Consider the following 8003-nt stretch of genomic DNA (forward strand, 5'->3'; position numbering starts at 1 on the left):
CGTTTGATGGATTATACCACTTTCGTTGCATAAGTCAGCAAACGGAGCTACATATTCTCCACCTTTATCACTTCGAACCATCTTAATTCGACATCCAAGTTGATTCTCGGCTTCATTTTTGAAGTTTCTGAAAGCTTCAATAGCCTCATCTTTACTTTTCAATAAGTAAATGTAACAGTATCTTGTGCAATAATCTATAAAGGTAATAAAGTACTTCTTACCACCTCTAGTTTGCACAAACTTTAAATCACAAATATCGGTATGAATTAGTTCCAAAGGATTAGTGCTCCTTTCAACCGATTTAAACGGTAACTTAGTCATTTTGGCTTCAACACAAACTTCACATTTCTCTTGTGATTTAAATTCATCAACTTTTAGTAAATTCATGTTTACTAATCTTTTTATGGCATTTAGATTAGCATGTCCAAGTCTACAATGCCATAAATCGGAACACTCAATCAAGTAAGAAGAAGTATATTCTTTCTTATTGATATTTGCCTTGGCAGGCTTACAAGTTCTTACGCCAACTTTGAAAAGCCCTTCGGAGGCATAGCCTTTCCCAAGAAACTTTCCCCACTTGCGAATTACAACATAATCTGCTTTGAAAATAATTCAAAGTCTTTCTTAGTGAGCTTAATACCCGAAATTAAATTCTTTCGGATAGTGGGAACATGTAGCACATCCTTCAAGGTGATCTCCACACCTGAAGTGAGTTGAAGAACCACATCTCACATGCCAAGGACTTGAGAAGTCCGCTCACTAGCCTTCATAATCGTTTTGTTTTCCACTTCTTTGTAGTTGTGGAACAACTCACGATTAATGCAAATATGGACGGTAGCGCCGGTGTCCACGAACCAAGCATTTGGGCTATCAACATGATTCACCTCGGAAATCATAGCCGCAAAGTCATCTTGGGTCCAATCGTTGAAGTCCTTCCCGACGTTGTTAACATTGTTCTTGGCTTTCTTCCGCTTTGGCTTGCGGCAATCCTTAGCCATGTGACCATGCTTGTCACAATTGAACAGAGGCGGATCCATATGGGGCGATGGGGGTACAGCTGTACCCCCAAAAAAAAAAAATTTACTAGTAGTATTATGTATTTATAATTGTTTTAAGTATTTTGTCCCCCCAAACCAAACAATCCAACTGATTTCTTTAATGTAAATTTTAATATTAATGGGCTTGGGCCCATTGAAAGTCAAAAAGGGCGGCTTCTTTAAAAAGTGTGTACAAATGTTGAGAATTGAGAAATACAGATTACAAAAAAAATTAGAAAGTGGCGGCTGTATCCTGTATGTGAGAAACACATACACACAAATACAATTTCTTTTGAAAGCCACGAAGTGAGAGACGATTCGGAAGGAATAAAAAAGAGTTAAAATCAAAGAGGGACGAAATATTGGCATATTCCACGCATTATTGACTACACAACAAACTGTTCTAAAAGAAATATTAGGAGTTTTGGAGGATTTTGGAGGTAAGAAAAATATTTTATTGATTTTAAATTTATCGCGTTCTTTAATTTTTCGTTTATAATTCGATTCATTTATTCAATTCTAAAGTATTATTATATATTTTTTGTTTAAATTAAAGATATTATATAATGCACATAATCTATTTCACAAAATAACTAATTAATTTATAAATTATATTTCTACTTATTTGATATGCAAACTTGTTTATGTTTGTGAATAACTTTAGACTTTAATTTTTTTATAGAACTCTTATATTTGTGTATTGAATTTAGATGTAGGAATGACAAGTGAAACTCCTAAATCAAAAAAATCAAAAGGAATGACAAGGAAAAGGTACTCAAACTTGCAACTTTTTATCCCTCTGAATTTTCAAGCATTGATTTGTCAACTCTTGAATGTCAACTTGATATATTCATGGAAGATATGAGGAGAGATGATGAGTTTAAAAATTTGGAGGATATTAGTTCTCTTTCTATGAAGTTTGTTGAAACAAAGAGACATATGACTTATCCTCTAGTGTTTTTGCTAATTAAGTTGGTGTTGATTCTTCTGGTTGCCACTGCAAGTGTGGAGAGAGTGTTTTCTGGAATGACTTATGTCAAGAATAAGTTGCGAAATAGCATGGGGATCAAGTATTAAATGATTGTTTGGTCACTTTCATTGAGAAAGATATGTTTCTACAAGTTTCCGATGATGAGGTCGTCAAACGCTTTGAAGAAATGAAGACTCGTCGGAAGATAAACTAGATATATAGTTATTTAATTTTCTTTTGCATCTTACTGTCTTTGAACAATGTTTTAAGATATAGTATTTTTAACATTAAAGTATCTTTTATATTTATGTTTATGAGATTATATTTTTGTACCCCCAATTTAAAAATCCTGGATCCGCCACTGCAATTGAAGCATACACCATCAAACTTTGATGGTTGGCCACCAACTTGCTTATCTTTGCCTTTGTTGTTAGGGTTCGGGCGACCGCGCTTGTAGGAAGCACTGCCTTTCTCAGCGAGATTGGCCTTTGCAACCAACGGCGCTTTGTCCTTTTGTTCACAGCTTCGCACGTGATCTTCCATTTGAAGCTTTGAGACCAAAGTCGTCATGGACATCTCCGAGCGCTCATGCTTCAAAAGATTTTGGAAATTCCTCCAACTAGGAGGCAATTTCTCAATGATGATTGCAACGAGCAATGCATCCGCCAAGGGCATCCCTTCGGTTTGAACTTCGTGTGCAAGAGTTTGAAACTCTTTCACTTGGTCCATCAAGGGGCGGGAGTCGACCATCTTGTAGTTTAACCACTTGGCGACGACATATTTTGTAGTATTCGTCTTGTCCACTTGATACTTGAGATCAAACGCCTCCCACACCTCTTTCGAGGTTTGATGAACCTTAAAAACGTGGTAGAGCCGCTCGTCCAAAGACATGAGAACGGTGTTGCGGCACAAGTAATCGCCTTGACACCAGTTCACATATCCGGCACGAGCTTCAAAGCTCGTCTCCCCTTCACTCGGGGTTGGAGGTTTATCCTCCGTCAAGAATCCGGCAAACCCCACAGTTGTGAGGTAGAATAATATCTTTTCTTGCCAATATTTAAAATTCTTGCCCGAGAAAATGGAAGGTTTCTCGGCAAGACCCAACGTCCTCGACGTTTGCAACGGGGCCATGGTGGAGATGGAACCACCCGTTGTCCCAAAAGAGGTATTCACCACGATGGGAGTGGTAGAGGAAGTGGTCGAACCAAAGGTGCCAGAGGTGGTGGAGCCAACGGTGGTGGAGTCGGAGGTGGGAATGGTGGACGCCATTTCTCCAAGCAAAGGTTTTTTAGTTTCGAAAGTGTTAAATTGATTAACGGTCAAACTCAAGCATGCGACAGCAGCCGATAATCTTCTTGCGATTGTTAGAACCGGGTAAACGATCGAGGAAAAATACAACTCAAAATTGTTAGAAACTGAGCTCGCTGCTCTGACTCTGTCTCTGCCCGAGCTGAAGCTGGATGCTCTATCTCTGCCGGTCTGGCTCTGCCAAGCTGGTGCTGGATGCTCTGGCTATGCAGATCTGGTGTTGGCTGCTCTGGCTCTGCTGCTCTACCCTGTCAGCTCTGCTCTGGCTACTCTGCTCTGCTACTCTACTCTGGAAGCTCTGCTCTGGTTCCTCTGCTCTGCTCTATTTCTGGAAGAAAACAAGCAGACAAGAAAACGCCGAGTTGAGATAAATCTCTTCCCGCAAGCATATTATCGCCCCGGTAGTGCTCACGGTTTTGGCGAATCTTTCCCAAAGGTAAAACGGCGACGTCTCGCTGGATGTAGCACCACAATCCGGCGAGCTCCGGCGAACGGAATAGTATCAAGAACTGAGCAAGAGTTTATGCGTATGAATGCAGAATGCAGAGGCCGTGAATGTTGAAGATGTGGCTGCGGATGTTGAAGAAATGGCCGCAAAAATTGAAGTTACATCCAGAATTCGAAGCTGCTTGCGTGCTGCTGCAAGCTTCTGTTTCTGCCATGGCTGGGTTTGGGCTGAAGATAATTCAGTTGGGCCTAGTCCAAGCCCAAATGGAGTTGGTAAAAAAAATAGTTTTGGGCCACTCTTCAACATCCAAACTTTGATATACAATATCTCACTCACCGGAAATCGGTTTTGAGATTTCAAGTATATCACGTTCATCTACTTGAGACGTAGATTAACATCCAATAATTATTTCAATTATATAATAATAAATATTTAATGAAATAATTAATTTCAGATATGGTCTCAAAACCATATTTCCAACATATATGACATTCAATATTTTAGAATGTCTTATATAAAGAAGTGTACTCTAGTTATTTTAAATAAGAAACCTACTCAGTCCGTATATAATCATAGATGAACTTTTTTTTTCTTTTAGATGTTAATGCATGCTGGTTTTAATTTTTTGGGTTTTTAATGCAAGTTAGTTTTAGACGTTAATGTTGGTGGCAGCTCTACGAGAAGATAAATTTTTAATTTCTTGAGATTTTAATATCTTGGATTTTACGTTGAGGCATTGAAACATATTTTCCAACTTTTTAGCTTTTAGATTAATCATTAATGAGAAAATGAGTGGAGGAATCTTTTCAATGGAGTTAAATAAATAAAAGGTAAAATATTCACTTTAGATATATTATGTTTAGTTACAAATCTAATTGAAAAATGGGTCAACCAAAATAAGCATTCTGTCTGGACAAATTTGTCCGATTAGCATCAGTCTTCAATAATAATGTATCCTATCCATCCTCATATTTATGCCTTTTTTTTGTGTCTGCCAAATTTATGCACATTCTATTTTTGGACACTATCCCACACATAATTTTCACAAATTTATCTTTATAACTTACACTATTTATTTAAGGGTTAATTACGCGAAAAATCATGAACTTTAGGCCCATTTCCAAGTTTGCCATGAACCCCCCCTTTTTTTTATCAAATTTTCCCTAAACTTAAGGGGCTGATCAATTTTGCCATGATTTTCGAAAATCCCCAAATTCAAAGCTGACATGACACATTTTAAGTTACCGGAAAATGGCACATTTTAAGTTACCAGAAAAATGATGTGGAATTGCCGAACGATTAATAAAACTACGTCGTTTTGTCATGTGTGTTGTCTCTCTCTCTCTCTCTCACACACACACACACACACCCAACAGAGATACACCTTCGTCGTTCCTGCCCTCCCCCACCGGCCACCACCACACCTCTTCCTCCATCGCCTTCCCCAACCACCATCACAGATCCGTCGCCTTTTCTCCACCGTCCGCCCCTGTGTCTTCTCCAGCTCCCTCCGCTGCCCTCTCCCACCACCACACCTCTTCCTCCACCGCCTTCCCCGACCACCATCACAGATCCACCGCCTTTCCTCCACCGCTCTCCCTCGAGTCTTCTCCAGCTCCCTCTGCTGCCCTTTGAGTGGGTAGATCCTGAAGTAAAGCCTAAAATTGAAGACGACGAAGATGAAAAATTGAACTTCTGGATTGGAGAATTTCTATAGATTTCAATGGATAGATGCAAAGTATTCTTCAATTCCAGAGCTGACTAAGGCCGCCAGAGCTGACAGAGCCAGAGGCAGCTCTGCCGACTCTACCCGACTCTGGCCGACTCTGCCAGAGATAGCTCTGCCCGACACCCCACCGGACCGCCCCTGTCGTCAATTTTGTAGAGCCCTAGTTTCCCAAATCTCTCATTCCTTAATCTCACCAGAGCGATGAAAGGCGGCGCGAGGTTGGATGGTGGCGCCACGCGAAAGGGGCTGAAGGGCGACGGCCGCTGCCTTGCTGCCGTCAACCTGAGAAGAGAGCTGAGGGAGAGAGTTTTCAGAGATGATTTTGAGCGAATGGAATCGGGGATCTAGGGCTCCGGTGGCGGCTGGGTCGCTGTCAATTGGAGGGAGATAGATAGAGGGAGGCGGCGGCGCCTCGCCGTCGCCAAGGAGGAGGAAGGTGGAGACGGCGTGGAGGCGGTTTCCGCCGGGTTCAGTGAGGCAGAGGGCGAGAGAAAGGGGGGGCGGAGCGGCGGCTCATCGCTGCTGCAGTCGCCGGAAGATAAGAGAGTCTCCGAAGGTGGTAAGTCGAGCAAGGGCTCGGCGAGCCAGAATCCGAGAGGGAGACAGAGACGGTGAGAAATGAGTGAGTCGAAGGGAGCGGCGGCTCAACATCGCCATCCTAGGCCGGAGATCGGTGGTAGCGTGTGGCGGAACTCATGGCTGAGGAGGAGACGTCGATTTTGGGAATTGAAAGAGAGGGGCTGAGCAGATTTTCTTTTGAGAGAGAGAGAGGCGTGCGTTCACTGAGAAAGAGGAGAAAATGGAGGAAAATAATCGATTTACTATTTTTTGTTTATTTTTTTTCCAAGTAGGCGCCACATCAGTTCGGTATTACCACGTAGGCGCCATGTTAGCTCGGTATTGCCACGTAGGCGCCAGCTAAGACCGGACCTTCACCGGAGGTAAAAACCGTGGCAAAATTGATCAGCCCCTTAAGTTTAGGGAAAATTTGATAAAAAAAAAGTTCATGGCAAACTTGGAAATGGGCCCAAAGTTCATGATTTTTCACGTAATTAACCCTGTTATTAAATACCCTTATTGAGATACTTCCTCAATTATTGATATTTTAAAGGGTTAATTACGCGAAAATTTTCCATGAACTTTGGGCCGATTTTCAAGTTTACCATGAACTTTTTTTTTTATCAAATTTTCCCAGAACTTAACCAATCGATCAATTTTGCCACGGTTTTTACCTCCGGTGAAGGTTCGGTCTTAGCTGGCACCTACGTGGCAATACCGAGCTGACATGGCGCTTACGTGGTAATACCGAGCTGATGTGGCGCCTACTTGGAAAAAAATAAAAAAAAATAGAAAATCGACTCCCTCATCTCTCACCGCCCCTGTCTCCCTCTGCCTCACTGAACCTGGCGGAAACCACCTCCACGCCGCCTCCACCTTCCTCCTCCTTGGCGACGGCGAGGCGCCGCCGCCTCCCTCTATCTCTCTCCCTCCGATTGACAGCGACCCAGCCGCCATCGGAGCCCTAGATCCCCAATTCCATTCGCTCAAAATCCTCTCTGAAAACTCTCTTCATCGGCTCTATTCTCAGGTTGACGGCAGCAAGGCAACGACGCCCTTACCGCCGCCCACCCCCTCAGATCCACCCCTGTATCCAAAATCGAAGAGCTGATAATTCACGTCAAACGACGTCACTTCATTGCCAGAGCTGATATTTCACTCCAGAGCTGAGTCGGCAGAGCAGAGCAGAGTCGGCAGAGTTGCCTCTGGCAGCGCTGCACTCTGGCAAGGCTTAGTCAGCTCTGGAATTGAAGAATTCTGTCGCCGCCCCGCCGCCCTTCTCCACCACCACACCTCTTTCTCCATCGGCCTCCCCTACCACCATCACCAGATCCGCCGCCCCCTCCACTCCTCCACCCCCATCACCAGAGCTCCGTCTGTTGGCATTTGTTGAAGAGGATGAGCAGCACTTTCGCCTCCACCATCTCCTCCTGCATCGCTATCATCTTCTTCGATGAGCCTGGGGCCTCCATTGAAGGAATCAGATGGGTGAATTGAAAATTTGTCGATTCGGGAAATGGGTTTCCTTTAATTGTTGGGAAATTTTTGATTTTGATCTTGTGTGTGTGTGTGTGTGTGTGTTAGCATTGCTGGTGTTGAAAATCAAGCAAATATAGGATATGGTTGTTGGCCCAACGCCAAAGATGATGAAGTCGGTTGCGTGGAAACCCTAGAAACTAAGGGTGGCGGCGCAGAAGATTTCTTTCCGACGACGATGGTGGTGGCGTCTTTGGGGGTGGACGAAGAAAGAGCAGTAGACAGAAAATTAGGGCTCTGCAAGACTGAGGGCAGGGGTGGTCCGGTGGGCGGCTCCTCGCCGAAGTTCAGAGAGGAGAATACGGGGGCTGGAATTTGAGGTAAAACGACGTCGTTTTGGTTTTCATCCGGCGGCACCATGTCATATTTCAGGTCACTGAAAAGTGCCATGTTAGCACTCAATTTGAGAATTTTTGA

The sequence above is a fragment of the Salvia miltiorrhiza genome, chromosome 8 (assembly GCF_028751815.1).
Source record: "Salvia miltiorrhiza cultivar Shanhuang (shh) chromosome 8, IMPLAD_Smil_shh, whole genome shotgun sequence".
Taxonomy (NCBI): domain Eukaryota; kingdom Viridiplantae; phylum Streptophyta; class Magnoliopsida; order Lamiales; family Lamiaceae; genus Salvia; species Salvia miltiorrhiza.